Raw genomic sequence first — 12500 nt, forward strand, 5'->3', positions numbered from 1 at the left:
AGCCACTGATGACTTCAACGAAAGGAAGGTCATTCTCATTGATGATGTTGGGCGTATATAAACCAACCAAAGCGCCTGCAATATAATTGTATACATAACACATTTCTCCATTGGGAAGCAAACGTCAATGTTCGGTCAAAAGTAATGTCCCCATGAAAAACAAATGTCAAGATCTGAAGGCAGAGAATAGACAGAGATGAAATTAAGACGAAACGCCCTGCTGATTGACTTTGTGAGGTACCTTATTGCGTAGTATCTACGTCCTGACAATGTAGCACATGTCCCACACCACAACTACACCTTGACAAGTCGCACATGGAATTTAGCAGGCGTCACAGTGGCTCAGTCACGCCAATCTGAAGGGAAGGGATTATCAGTAAGTCTGTAATGCTTGAGACTTTGGTACTGTGACGTGCGGTCCTATGGTGTAATGGTTAGCACTCTGGACTCTGAATCCAGCGATCCGAGTTCAAATCTCGGTAGGACCTACCAATGTTTTTTAGCAAGATTTTCATTCATTTTGATTGGGATGTGGGAAACAAAGCATAATGAATCAGAAGACTACACTGGTCGTGGCAAACTACCTTTACACCTCTACATCACACCCAAATCCAATGCCTAATATTATTCCATTTTAAGGGTTTCTCCCAGACCACAATCTAATGTAGGATAACAACATGTGTGTGTCCCCAGATACTTCCTCTTAGCTTAACTGGAAAATGATCCCTATCTATTAGGCTAAGCTGTCAACTGGTCCCATGGTGTAATGGTTAGCACTCTGGACTTTGAATCCAGCGATCCGAGTTCAAATCTCGGTGGGACCTATACTTTTGCAGCAGAACAATGTCAAATTGGCCCAAATGCACGTAAGATAGCCACTGATGACTTCAACGAAAGGAAGGTCATTCTCATTGATGATGTTGGGCGTATATAAACCAACCAAAGCGCCTGCAATATAATTGTTTACATAACACATTTCTCCATTTGGACGGAAACGTCAATGTTCGGTCAGAAGTAATGTTCCCATGAAAAAGAAATGTCAAGATCTGAAGGCAGAGAATAGACAGAGATGAAATTAAGACGAAACGCCCTGCTGATTGACTTTGTGAGGTACCTTATTGCGTAGTATCTACGTCCTGACAATGTAGCACATGTCCCACACCACAACTACACCTTGACAAGTCGCACATGGAATTTAGCAGGCCTCACAGTGGCTCAGTCACGCCAATCTCAAGGGAAGGGATTATCAGTAAGTCTGTAATGCTTGAGACTTTGGTACTGTGATGTGCGGTCCTATGGTGTAATGGTTAGCACTCTGGACTCTGAATCCAGCGATCCGAGTTCAAATCTCGGTAGGACCTACCAATGTTTTTTAGCAAGATTTTCATTCATTTTGATTGGGATGTGGGAAACAAAGCATAATGAATCAGAAGACTACACTGGTCGTGGCAAACTACCTTTACACCTCTTCATCACACCCAAATCCAATGCCTAATATTATTCCATTTTAAGGGTTTCTCCCAGACCACAATCTAATGTAGGATAACAACATGTGTGTGTCCCCAGATACTTCCTCTTAGCTTAACTGGAAAATGATCCCTATCTATTAGGCTAAGCTGTCAACTGGTCCCATGGTGTAATGGTTAGCACTCTGGACTTTGAATCCAGCGATCCGAGTTCAAATCTCGGTGGGACCTATACTTTTCCAGCAGAACAATGTCAAATTGGCCCAAATGCACGTAAGATAGCCACTGATGACTTCAACGAAAGGAAGGTCATTCTCATTGATGATGTTGGGCGTATATAAACCAACCAAAGCGCCTGCAATATAATTGTTTACATAACACATTTCTCCATTGGGAAGCAAACGTCAATGTTCGGTCAAAAGAAATGTCCCCATGAAAAAGAAATGTCAAGATCTGAAGGCAGAGAATAGACAGAGATGAAATTAAGACGAAACGCCCTGCTGATTGACTTTGTGAGGTACCTTATTGCGTAGTATCTACGTCCTGACAATGTAGCACATGTCCCACACCACAACTACACCTTGACAAGTCGCACATGGAATTTAGCAGGCGTCACAGTGGCTCAGTCAAGCCAATCTGAAGGGAAGGGATTATCAGTAAGTCTGTAATGCTTGAGACTTTGGTACTGTGACGTGCGGTCCTATGGTGTAATGGTTAGCACTCTGGACTCTGAATCCAGCGATCCGAGTTCAAATCTCGGTAGGACCTACCAATGTTTTTTAGCAAGATTTTCATTCATTTTGATTGGGATGTGGGAAACAAAGCATAATGAATCAGAAGACTACACTGGTCGTGGCAAACTACCTTTACACCTCTACATCACACCCAAATCCAATGCCTAATATTATTCCATTTTAAGGGTTTCTCCCAGACCACAATCTAATGTAGGATAACAACATGTGTGTGTCCCCAGATACTTCCTCTTAGCTTAACTGGAAAATGATCCCTATCTATTAGGCTAAGCTGTCAACTGGTCCCATGGTGTAATGGTTAGCACTCTGGACTTTGAATCCAGCGATCCGAGTTCAAATCTCGGTGGGACCTATACTTTTGCAGCAGAACAATGTCAAATTGGCCCAAATGCACGTAAGATAGCCACTGATGACTTCAACGAAAGGAAGGTCATTCTCATTGATGATGTTGGGCGTATATAAACCAACCAAAGCGCCTGCAATATAATTGTTTACATAACACATTTCTCCATTTGGACGGAAACGTCAATGTTCGGTCAGAAGTAATGTTCCCATGAAAAAGAAATGTCAAGATCTGAAGGCAGAGAATAGACAGAGATGAAATTAAGACGAAACGCCCTGCTGATTGACTTTGTGAGGTACCTTATTGCGTAGTATCTACGTCCTGACAATGTAGCACATGTCCCACACCACAACTACACCTTGACAAGTCGCACATGGAATTTAGCAGGCCTCACAGTGGCTCAGTCACGCCAATCTCAAGGGAAGGGATTATCAGTAAGTCTGTAATGCTTGAGACTTTGGTACTGTGATGTGCGGTCCTATGGTGTAATGGTTAGCACTCTGGACTCTGAATCCAGCGATCCGAGTTCAAATCTCGGTAGGACCTACCAATGTTTTTTAGCAAGATTTTCATTCATTTTGATTGGGATGTGGGAAACAAAGCATAATGAATCAGAAGACTACACTGGTCGTGGCAAACTACCTTTACACCTCTACATCACACCCAAATCCAATGCCTAATATTATTCCATTTTAAGGGTTTCTCCCAGACCACAATCTAATGTAGGATAACAACATGTGTGTGTCCCCAGATACTTCCTCTTAGCTTAACTGGAAAATGATCCCTATCTATTAGGCTAAGCTGTCAACTGGTCCCATGGTGTAATGGTTAGCACTCTGGACTTTGAATCCAGCGATCCGAGTTCAAATCTCGGTGGGACCTATACTTTTGCAGCAGAACAATGTCAAATTGGCCCAAATGCACGTAAGATAGCCACTGATGACTTCAACGAAAGGAAGGTCATTCTCATTGATGATGTTGGGCGTATATAAACCAACCAAAGCGCCTGCAATATAATTGTTTACATAACACATTTCTCCATTTGGACGGAAACGTCAATGTTCGGTCAGAAGTAATGTTCCCATGAAAAAGAAATGTCAAGATCTGAAGGCAGAGAATAGACAGAGATGAAATTAAGACGAAACGCCCTGCTGATTGACTTTGTGAGGTACCTTATTGCGTAGTATCTACGTCCTGACAATGTAGCACATGTCCCACACCACAACTACACCTTGACAAGTCGCACATGGAATTTAGCAGGCCTCACAGTGGCTCAGTCACGCCAATCTCAAGGGAAGGGATTATCAGTAAGTCTGTAATGCTTGAGACTTTGGTACTGTGATGTGCGGTCCTATGGTGTAATGGTTAGCACTCTGGACTCTGAATCCAGCGATCCGAGTTCAAATCTGGGTAGGACCTACCAATGTTTTTTAGCAAGATTTTCATTCATTTTGATTGGGATGTGGGAAACAAAGCATAATGAATCAGAAGACTACACTGGTCGTGGCAAACTACCTTTACACCTCTTCATCACACCCAAATCCAATGCCTAATATTATTCCATTTTAAGGGTTTCTCCCAGACCACAATCTAATGTAGGATAACAACATGTGTGTGTCCCCAGATACTTCCTCTTAGCTTAACTGGAAAATGATCCCTATCTATTAGGCTAAGCTGTCAACTGGTCCCATGGTGTAATGGTTAGCACTCTGGACTTTGAATCCAGCGATCCGAGTTCAAATCTCGGTGGGACCTATACTTTTCCAGCAGAACAATGTCAAATTGGCCCAAATGCACGTAAGATAGCCACTGATGACTTCAACGAAAGGAAGGTCATTCTCATTGATGATGTTGGGCGTATATAAACCAACCAAAGCGCCTGCAATATAATTGTTTACATAACACATTTCTCCATTGGGAAGCAAACGTCAATGTTCGGTCAAAAGAAATGTCCCCATGAAAAAGAAATGTCAAGATCTGAAGGCAGAGAATAGACAGAGATGAAATTAAGACGAAACGCCCTGCTGATTGACTTTGTGAGGTACCTTATTGCGTAGTATCTACGTCCTGACAATGTAGCACATGTCCCACACCACAACTACACCTTGACAAGTCGCACATGGAATTTAGCAGGCCTCACAGTGGCTCAGTCACGCCAATCTCAAGGGAAGGGATTATCAGTAAGTCTGTAATGCTTGAGACTTTGGTACTGTGATGTGCGGTCCTATGGTGTAATGGTTAGCACTCTGGACTCTGAATCCAGCGATCCGAGTTCAAATCTCGGTAGGACCTACCAATGTTTTTTAGCAAGATTTTCATTCATTTTGATTGGGATGTGGGAAACAAAGCATAATGAATCAGAAGACTACACTGGTCGTGGCAAACTACCTTTACACCTCTACATCACACCCAAATCCAATGCCTAATATTATTCCATTTTAAGGGTTTCTCCCAGACCACAATCTAATGTAGGATAACAACATGTGTGTGTCCCCAGATACTTCCTCTTAGCTTAACTGGAAAATGATCCCTATCTATTAGGCTAAGCTGTCAACTGGTCCCATGGTGTAATGGTTAGCACTCTGGACTTTGAATCCAGCGATCCGAGTTTAAATCTCGGTGGGACCTATACTTTTGCAGCAGAACAATGTCAAATTGGCCCAAATGCACGTAAGATAGCCACTGATGACTTCAACGAAAGGAAGGTCATTCTCATTGATGATGTTGGGCGTATATAAACCAACCAAAGCGCCTGCAATATAATTGTTTACATAACACATTTCTCCATTGGGAAGCAAACGTCAATGTTCGGTCAAAAGAAATGTCCCCATGAAAAAGAAATGTCAAGATCTGAAGGCAGAGAATAGACAGAGATGAAATTAAGACGAAACGCCCTGCTGATTGACTTTGTGAGGTACCTTATTGCGTAGTATCTACGTCCTGACAATGTAGCACATGTCCCACACCACAACTACACCTTGACAAGTCGCACATGGAATTTAGCAGGCGTCACAGTGGCTCAGTCACGCCAATCTCAAGGGAAGGGATTATCAGTAAGTCTGTAATGCTTGAGACTTTGGTACTGTGATGTGCGGTCCTATGGTGTAATGGTTAGCACTCTGGACTCTGAATCCAGCGATCCGAGTTCAAATCTCGGTAGGACCTACCAATGTTTTTTAGCAAGATTTTCATTCATTTTGATTGGGATGTGGGAAACAAAGCATAATGAATCAGAAGACTACACTGGTCGTGGCAAACTACCTTTACACCTCTACATCACACCCAAATCCAATGCCTAATATTATTCCATTTTAAGGGTTTCTCCCAGACCACAATCTAATGTAGGATAACAACATGTGTGTGTCCCCAGATACTTCCTCTTAGCTTAACTGGAAAATGATCCCTATCTATTAGGCTAAGCTGTCAACTGGTCCCATGGTGTAATGGTTAGCACTCTGGACTTTGAATCCAGCGATCCGAGTTCAAATCTCGGTGGGACCTATACTTTTGCAGCAGAACAATGTCAAATTGGCCCAAATGCACGTAAGATAGCCACTGATGACTTCAACGAAAGGAAGGTCATTCTCATTGATGATGTTGGGCGTATATAAACCAACCAAAGCGCCTGCAATATAATTGTTTACATAACACATTTCTCCATTGGGAAGCAAACGTCAATGTTCGGTCAAAAGAAATGTCCCCATGAAAAAGAAATGTCAAGATCTGAAGGCAGAGAATAGACAGAGATGAAATTAAGACGAAACGCCCTGCTGATTGACTTTGTGAGGTACCTTATTGCGTAGTATCTACGTCCTGACAATGTAGCACATGTCCCACACCACAACTACACCTTGACAAGTCGCACATGGAATTTAGCAGGCGTCACAGTGGCTCAGTCACGCCAATCTCAAGGGAAGGAATTATCAGTAAGTCTGTAATGCTTAAGACTTTGGTACTGTGATGTGCGGTCCTATGGTGTAATGGTTAGCACTCTGGACTCTGAATCCAGCGATCCGAGTTCAAATCTCGGTAGGACCTACCAATGTTTTTTAGCAAGATTTTCATTCATTTTGATTGGGATGTGGGAAACAAAGCATAATGAATCAGAACACTACACTGGTCGTGGCAAACTACCTTTACACCTCTACATCACACCCAAATCCAATGCCTAATATTATTCCATTTTAAGGGTTTCTCCCAGACCACAATCTAATGTAGGATAACAACATGTGTGTGTCCCCAGATACTTCCTCTTAGCTTAACTGGAAAATGATCCCTATCTATTAGGCTAAGCTGTCAACTGGTCCCATGGTGTAATGGTTAGCACTCTGGACTTTGAATCCAGCGATCCGAGTTCAAATCTCGGTGGGACCTATACTTTTCCAGCAGAACAATGTCAAATTGGCCCAAATGCACGTAAGATAGCCACTGATGACTTCAACGAAAGGAAGGTCATTCTCATTGATGATGTTGGGCGTATATAAACCAACCAAAGCGCCTGCAATATAATTGTTTACATAACACATTTCTCCATTGGGAAGCAAACGTCAATGTTCGGTCAAAAGAAATGTCCCCATGAAAAAGAAATGTCAAGATCTGAAGGCAGAGAATAGACAGAGATGAAATTAAGACGAAACGCCCTGCTGATTGACTTTGTGAGGTACCTTATTGCGTAGTATCTACGTCCTGACAATGTAGCACATGTCCCACACCACAACTACACCTTGACAAGTCGCACATGGAATTTAGCAGGCGTCACAGTGGCTCAGTCACGCCAATCTCAAGGGAAGGGATTATCAGTAAGTCTGTAATGCTTGAGACTTTGGTACTGTGATGTGCGGTCCTATGGTGTAATGGTTAGCACTCTGGACTCTGAATCCAGCGATCCGAGTTCAAATCTCGGTAGGACCTACCAATGTTTTTTAGCAAGATTTTCATTCATTTTGATTGGGATGTGGGAAACAAAGCATAATGAATCAGAAGACTACACTGGTCGTGGCAAACTACCTTTACACCTCTACATCACACCCAAATCCAATGCCTAATATTATTCCATTTTAAGGGTTTCTCCCAGACCACAATCTAATGTAGGATAACAACATGTGTGTGTCCCCAGATACTTCCTCTTAGCTTAACTGGAAAATGATCCCTATCTATTAGGCTAAGCTGTCAACTGGTCCCATGGTGTAATTGTTTGCACTCTGGACTTTGAATCCAGCGATCCGAGTTCAAATCTCGGTGGGACCTATACTTTTGCAGCAGAACAATGTCAAATTGGCCCAAATGCACGTAAGATAGCCACTGATGACTTCAACGAAAGGAAGGTCATTCACATTGATGATGTTGGGCGTATATAAACCAACCAAAGCGCCTGCAATATAATTGTTTACATAACACATTTCTCCATTGGGAAGCAAACGTCAATGTTCGGTCAAAAGTAAAGTCCCCATGAAAAAGAAATGTCAAGATCCGAAGGCAGAGAATAGACAGAGATGAAATTAAGACGAAACGCCCTGCTGATTGACTTTGTGAGGTACCTTATTGCGTAGTATCTACGTCCTGACAATGTAGCACATGTCCCACACCACAACTACACCTTGACAAGTCGCACATGGAATTTAGCAGGCGTCACAGTGGCTCAGTCACGCCAATCTCAAGGGAAGGGATTATCAGTAAGTCTGTAATGCTTGAGACTTTGGTACTGTGATGTGTGGTCCTATGGTGTAATGGTTAGCACTCTGGACTCTGAATCCAGCGATCCGAGTTCAAATCTCGGTAGGACCTACCAATGTTTTTTAGCAAGATTTTCATTCATTTTGATTGGGATGTGGGAAACAAAGCATAATGAATCAGAAGACTACACTGGTCGTGGCAAACTACCTTTACACCTCTACATCACACCCAAATCCAATGCCTAATATTATTCCATTTTAAGGGTTTCTCCCAGACCACAATCTAATGTAGGATAACAACATGTGTGTGTCCCCAGATACTTCCTCTTAGCTTAACTGGAAAATGATCCCTATCCATTAGGCTAAGCTGTCAACTGGTCCCATGGTGTAATTGTTTGCACTCTGGACTTTGAATCCAGCGATCCGAGTTCAAATCTCGGTGGGACCTATACTTTTGCAGCAGAACAATGTCAAATTGGCCCAAATGCACGTAAGATAGCCACTGATGACTTCAACGAAAGGAAGGTCATTCTCATTGATGATGTTGGGCGTATATAAACCAACCAAAGCGCCTGCAATATAATTGTTTACATAACACATTTCTCCATTGGGAAGCAAACGTCAATGTTCGGTCAAAAGTAAAGTCCCCATGAAAAAGAAATGTCAAGATCCGAAGGCAGAGAATAGACAGAGATGAAATTAAGACGAAACGCCCTGCTGACTGACTTTGTGAGGTACCTTATTGCGTAGTATCTACGTCCTGACAATGTAGCACATGTCCCACACCACAACTACACCTTGACAAGTCGCACATGGAATTTAGCAGGCGTCACAGTGGCTCAGTCACGCCAATCTCAAGGGAAGGGATTATCAGTAAGTCTGTAATGCTTAAGACTTTGGTACTGTGATGTGCGGTCCTATGGTGTAATGGTTAGCACTCTGGACTCTGAATCCAGCGATCCGAGTTCAAATCTGGGTAGGACCTACCAATGTTTTTTAGCAAGATTTTCATTCATTTTGATTGGGATGTGGGAAACAATGCATAATGAATCAGAAGACTATACTGGTCGTGGCAAACTACCTTTACACCTCTACATCACAGCCAAATCCAATGCCTAATATTATTCCATTTTAAGGGTTTCTCCCAGACCAAAATCTAATGTAGGATAACAACATGTGTGTGTCCCCAGATACTTCCTCTTAGCTTAACTGGAAAATGATCCCTATCTATTAGGCTAAGCTGTCAACTGGTCCCATGGTGTAATGGTTAGCACTCTGGACTTTGAATCCAGCGATCCGAGTTCAAATCTCGGTGGGACCTATACTTTTGCAGCAGAACAATGTCAAATTGGCCCAAATGCACGTAAGATAGCCACTGATGACTTCAACGAAAGGAAGGTCATTCTCATTTATGATGTTGGGCGCATATAAACCAACCAAAGCGCCTGCAATATAATTGTTTACATAACACATTTCTCCATTGGGAAGCAAACGTCAAAGTTCGGTCAAAAGTAATGTCCCCATGAAAAAGAAATGTCAAGATCTGAAGGCAGAGAATAGACAGAGATGAAATTAAGACGAAACGCCCTGCTGATTGACTTTGTGAGGTACCTTATTGCGTAGTATCTACGTCCTGACAATGTAGCACATGTCCCACACCACAACTACACCTTGACAAGTCGCACATGGAACTTAGCAGGCGTCACAGTGGCTCAGTCACGCCAATCTCAAGGGAAGGGATTATCAGTAAGTCTGTAATGCTTAAGACTTTGGTACTGTGATGTGCGGTCCTATGGTGTAATGGTTAGCACTCTGGACTCTGAATCCAGCGATCCGAGTTCAAATCTCGGTAGGACCTACCAATGTTTTTTAGCAAGATTTTCATTCATTTTGATTGGGATGTGGGAAACAAAGCATAATGAATCAGAAGACTACACTGGTCGTGGCAAACTACCTTTACACCTCTATATCACACCCAAATCCAATCCCTAATATTATTCCATTTTAAGGGTTTCTCCCACACCAAAATCTAATGTAGGATAACAACATGTGTGTGTCCCCAGATACTTCCTCTTAGCTTAACTGGAAAATGATCCCTATCTATTAGGCTAAGCTGTCAACTGGTCCCATGGTGTAATGGTTAGCACTCTGGACTTTGAATCCAGCGATCCGAGTTCAAATCTCGGTGGGACCTATACTTTTGCAGCAGAACAATGTCAAATTGGCCCAAATGCACGTAAGATAGCCACTGATGACTTCAACGAAAGGAAGGTCATTCTCATTGATGATGTTGGGCGTATATAAACCAACCAAAGCGCCTGCAATATAATTGTTTACATAACACATTTCTCCATTGGGAAGCAAACGTCAATGTTCGGTCAAAAGAAATGTCCCCATGAAAAAGAAATGTCAAGATCTGAAGGCAGAGAATAGACAGAGATGAAATTAAGACGAAACGCCCTGCTGATTGACTTTGTGAGGTACCTTATTGCGTAGTATCTACGTCCTGACAATGTAGCACATGTCCCACACCACAACTACACCTTGACAAGTCGCACATGGAATTTAGCAGGCGTCACAGTGGCTCAGTCACGCCAATCTCAAGGGAAGGGATTATCAGTAAGTCTGTAATGCTTAAGACTTTGGTACTGTGATGTGCGGTCCTATGGTGTAATGGTTAGCACTCTGGACTCTGAATCCAGCGATCCGAGTTCAAATCTCGGTAGGACCTACCAATGTTTTTTAGCAAGATTTTCATTCATTTTGATTGGGATGTGGGAAACAAAGCATAATGAATCAGAAGACTACACTGGTCGTGGCAAACTACCTTTACACCTCTACATCACACCCAAATCCAATGCCTAATATTATTCCATTTTAAGGGTTTCTCCCAGACCACAATCTAATGTAGGATAACAACATGTGTGTGTCCCCAGATACTTCCTCTTAGCTTAACTGGAAAATGATCCCTATCTATTAGGCTAAGCTGTCAACTGGTCCCATGGTGTAATTGTTTGCACTCTGGACTTTGAATCCAGCGATCCGAGTTCAAATCTCGGTGGGACCTATACTTTTGCAGCAGAACAATGTCAAATTGGCCCAAATGCACGTAAGATAGCCACTGATGACTTCAACGAAAGGAAGGTCATTCTCATTGATGATGTTGGGCGTATATAAACCAACCAAAGCGCCTGCAATATAATTGTTTACATAACACATTTCTCCATTGGGAACCAAACGTCAATGTTCGGTCAAAAGTAAAGTCCCCATGAAAAAGAAATGTCAAGATCCGAAGGCAGAGAATAGACAGAGATGAAATTAAGACGAAACGCCCTGCTGACTGACTTTGTGAGGTACCTTATTGCGTAGTATCTACGTCCTGACAATGTAGCACATGTCCCACACCACAACTACACCTTGACAAGTCGCACATGGAACTTAGCAGGCGTCACAGTGGCTCAGTCACGCCAATCTCAAGGGAAGGGATTATCAGTAAGTCTGTAATGCTTAAGACTTTGGTACTGTGATGTGCGGTCCTATGGTGTAATGGTTAGCACTCTGGACTCTGAATCCAGCGATCCGAGTTCAAATCTCGGTAGGACCTACCAATGTTTTTTAGCAAGATTTTCATTCATTTTGATTGGGATGTGGGAAACAAAGCATAATGAATCAGAAGACTACACTGGTCGTGGCAAACTACCTTTACACCTCTATATCACACCCAAATCCAATCCCTAATATTATTCCATTTTAAGGGTTTCTCCCAGACCAAAATCTAATGTAGGATAACAACATGTGTGTGTCCCCAGATACTTCCTCTTAGCTTAACTGGAAAATGATCCCTATCTATTAGGCTAAGCTGTCAACTGGTCCCATGGTGTAATGGTTAGCACTCTGGACTTTGAATCCAGCGATCCGAGTTCAAATCTCGGTGGGACCTATACTTTTGCAGCAGAACAATGTCAAATTGGCCCAAATGCACGTAAGATAGCCACTGATGACTTCAACGAAAGGAAGGTCATTCTCATTGATGATGTTGGGCGTATATAAACCAACCAAAGCGCCTGCAATATAATTGTTTACATAACACATTTCTCCATTGAGAAGCAAACGTCAATGTTCGGTCAGAAGTAATGTCCCCATGAAAAAGAAATGTCAAGATCTGAAGGCAGAGAATAGACAGAGATGAAATTAAGACGAAACGCCCTGCTGATTGACTTTGTGAGGTACCTTATTGCGTAGTATCTACGTCCTGACAATGTAGCAC

General features: G+C 42.5%; 28 non-coding genes across 28 annotated transcripts; all 28 read left to right on the forward strand.

Annotated features, from left to right (window-relative positions):
* Positions 1–416: 416 nt before the first annotated feature.
* On the forward strand, positions 417–488 carry Trnaq-cug (transfer RNA glutamine (anticodon CUG)). Its single transcript has one exon. It is a non-coding gene; the product is annotated as a tRNA-Gln (tRNA).
* Positions 489–752: 264 nt separating this feature from the next.
* Positions 753–824, forward strand: Trnaq-uug (transfer RNA glutamine (anticodon UUG)). The gene has a single exon. It is a non-coding gene; the product is annotated as a tRNA-Gln (tRNA).
* Positions 825–1289: 465 nt separating this feature from the next.
* Positions 1290–1361, forward strand: Trnaq-cug (transfer RNA glutamine (anticodon CUG)). The gene has a single exon. It is a non-coding gene; the product is annotated as a tRNA-Gln (tRNA).
* Positions 1362–1625: 264 nt separating this feature from the next.
* Positions 1626–1697, forward strand: Trnaq-uug (transfer RNA glutamine (anticodon UUG)). Its single transcript has one exon. It is a non-coding gene; the product is annotated as a tRNA-Gln (tRNA).
* Positions 1698–2162: 465 nt separating this feature from the next.
* Trnaq-cug (transfer RNA glutamine (anticodon CUG)) lies at positions 2163–2234 on the forward strand. The gene has a single exon. It is a non-coding gene; the product is annotated as a tRNA-Gln (tRNA).
* Positions 2235–2498: 264 nt separating this feature from the next.
* Positions 2499–2570, forward strand: Trnaq-uug (transfer RNA glutamine (anticodon UUG)). Its single transcript has one exon. It is a non-coding gene; the product is annotated as a tRNA-Gln (tRNA).
* Positions 2571–3035: 465 nt separating this feature from the next.
* Positions 3036–3107, forward strand: Trnaq-cug (transfer RNA glutamine (anticodon CUG)). The gene has a single exon. It is a non-coding gene; the product is annotated as a tRNA-Gln (tRNA).
* Positions 3108–3371: 264 nt separating this feature from the next.
* On the forward strand, positions 3372–3443 carry Trnaq-uug (transfer RNA glutamine (anticodon UUG)). Its single transcript has one exon. It is a non-coding gene; the product is annotated as a tRNA-Gln (tRNA).
* Positions 3444–3908: 465 nt separating this feature from the next.
* Positions 3909–3980, forward strand: Trnaq-cug (transfer RNA glutamine (anticodon CUG)). Its single transcript has one exon. It is a non-coding gene; the product is annotated as a tRNA-Gln (tRNA).
* A 264-nt stretch (positions 3981–4244) lies between these two features.
* Trnaq-uug (transfer RNA glutamine (anticodon UUG)) lies at positions 4245–4316 on the forward strand. Its single transcript has one exon. It is a non-coding gene; the product is annotated as a tRNA-Gln (tRNA).
* A 465-nt stretch (positions 4317–4781) lies between these two features.
* Positions 4782–4853, forward strand: Trnaq-cug (transfer RNA glutamine (anticodon CUG)). The gene has a single exon. It is a non-coding gene; the product is annotated as a tRNA-Gln (tRNA).
* Positions 4854–5117: 264 nt separating this feature from the next.
* Trnaq-uug (transfer RNA glutamine (anticodon UUG)) lies at positions 5118–5189 on the forward strand. Its single transcript has one exon. It is a non-coding gene; the product is annotated as a tRNA-Gln (tRNA).
* Positions 5190–5654: 465 nt separating this feature from the next.
* Positions 5655–5726, forward strand: Trnaq-cug (transfer RNA glutamine (anticodon CUG)). The gene has a single exon. It is a non-coding gene; the product is annotated as a tRNA-Gln (tRNA).
* Positions 5727–5990: 264 nt separating this feature from the next.
* Trnaq-uug (transfer RNA glutamine (anticodon UUG)) lies at positions 5991–6062 on the forward strand. Its single transcript has one exon. It is a non-coding gene; the product is annotated as a tRNA-Gln (tRNA).
* A 465-nt stretch (positions 6063–6527) lies between these two features.
* Trnaq-cug (transfer RNA glutamine (anticodon CUG)) lies at positions 6528–6599 on the forward strand. The gene has a single exon. It is a non-coding gene; the product is annotated as a tRNA-Gln (tRNA).
* A 264-nt stretch (positions 6600–6863) lies between these two features.
* Trnaq-uug (transfer RNA glutamine (anticodon UUG)) lies at positions 6864–6935 on the forward strand. Its single transcript has one exon. It is a non-coding gene; the product is annotated as a tRNA-Gln (tRNA).
* A 465-nt stretch (positions 6936–7400) lies between these two features.
* On the forward strand, positions 7401–7472 carry Trnaq-cug (transfer RNA glutamine (anticodon CUG)). Its single transcript has one exon. It is a non-coding gene; the product is annotated as a tRNA-Gln (tRNA).
* Positions 7473–7736: 264 nt separating this feature from the next.
* Trnaq-uug (transfer RNA glutamine (anticodon UUG)) lies at positions 7737–7808 on the forward strand. The gene has a single exon. It is a non-coding gene; the product is annotated as a tRNA-Gln (tRNA).
* A 465-nt stretch (positions 7809–8273) lies between these two features.
* Positions 8274–8345, forward strand: Trnaq-cug (transfer RNA glutamine (anticodon CUG)). Its single transcript has one exon. It is a non-coding gene; the product is annotated as a tRNA-Gln (tRNA).
* Positions 8346–8609: 264 nt separating this feature from the next.
* Positions 8610–8681, forward strand: Trnaq-uug (transfer RNA glutamine (anticodon UUG)). Its single transcript has one exon. It is a non-coding gene; the product is annotated as a tRNA-Gln (tRNA).
* A 465-nt stretch (positions 8682–9146) lies between these two features.
* On the forward strand, positions 9147–9218 carry Trnaq-cug (transfer RNA glutamine (anticodon CUG)). The gene has a single exon. It is a non-coding gene; the product is annotated as a tRNA-Gln (tRNA).
* A 264-nt stretch (positions 9219–9482) lies between these two features.
* Positions 9483–9554, forward strand: Trnaq-uug (transfer RNA glutamine (anticodon UUG)). The gene has a single exon. It is a non-coding gene; the product is annotated as a tRNA-Gln (tRNA).
* Positions 9555–10019: 465 nt separating this feature from the next.
* On the forward strand, positions 10020–10091 carry Trnaq-cug (transfer RNA glutamine (anticodon CUG)). The gene has a single exon. It is a non-coding gene; the product is annotated as a tRNA-Gln (tRNA).
* Positions 10092–10355: 264 nt separating this feature from the next.
* Positions 10356–10427, forward strand: Trnaq-uug (transfer RNA glutamine (anticodon UUG)). The gene has a single exon. It is a non-coding gene; the product is annotated as a tRNA-Gln (tRNA).
* A 465-nt stretch (positions 10428–10892) lies between these two features.
* On the forward strand, positions 10893–10964 carry Trnaq-cug (transfer RNA glutamine (anticodon CUG)). Its single transcript has one exon. It is a non-coding gene; the product is annotated as a tRNA-Gln (tRNA).
* A 264-nt stretch (positions 10965–11228) lies between these two features.
* Trnaq-uug (transfer RNA glutamine (anticodon UUG)) lies at positions 11229–11300 on the forward strand. Its single transcript has one exon. It is a non-coding gene; the product is annotated as a tRNA-Gln (tRNA).
* Positions 11301–11765: 465 nt separating this feature from the next.
* Positions 11766–11837, forward strand: Trnaq-cug (transfer RNA glutamine (anticodon CUG)). Its single transcript has one exon. It is a non-coding gene; the product is annotated as a tRNA-Gln (tRNA).
* A 264-nt stretch (positions 11838–12101) lies between these two features.
* On the forward strand, positions 12102–12173 carry Trnaq-uug (transfer RNA glutamine (anticodon UUG)). The gene has a single exon. It is a non-coding gene; the product is annotated as a tRNA-Gln (tRNA).
* Positions 12174–12500: the final 327 nt, after the last annotated feature.

The sequence above is a fragment of the Haliotis asinina genome, chromosome 14 (assembly GCF_037392515.1).
Source record: "Haliotis asinina isolate JCU_RB_2024 chromosome 14, JCU_Hal_asi_v2, whole genome shotgun sequence".
In the NCBI taxonomy this organism is placed as follows: Eukaryota; Metazoa; Mollusca; class Gastropoda; order Lepetellida; family Haliotidae; genus Haliotis; species Haliotis asinina.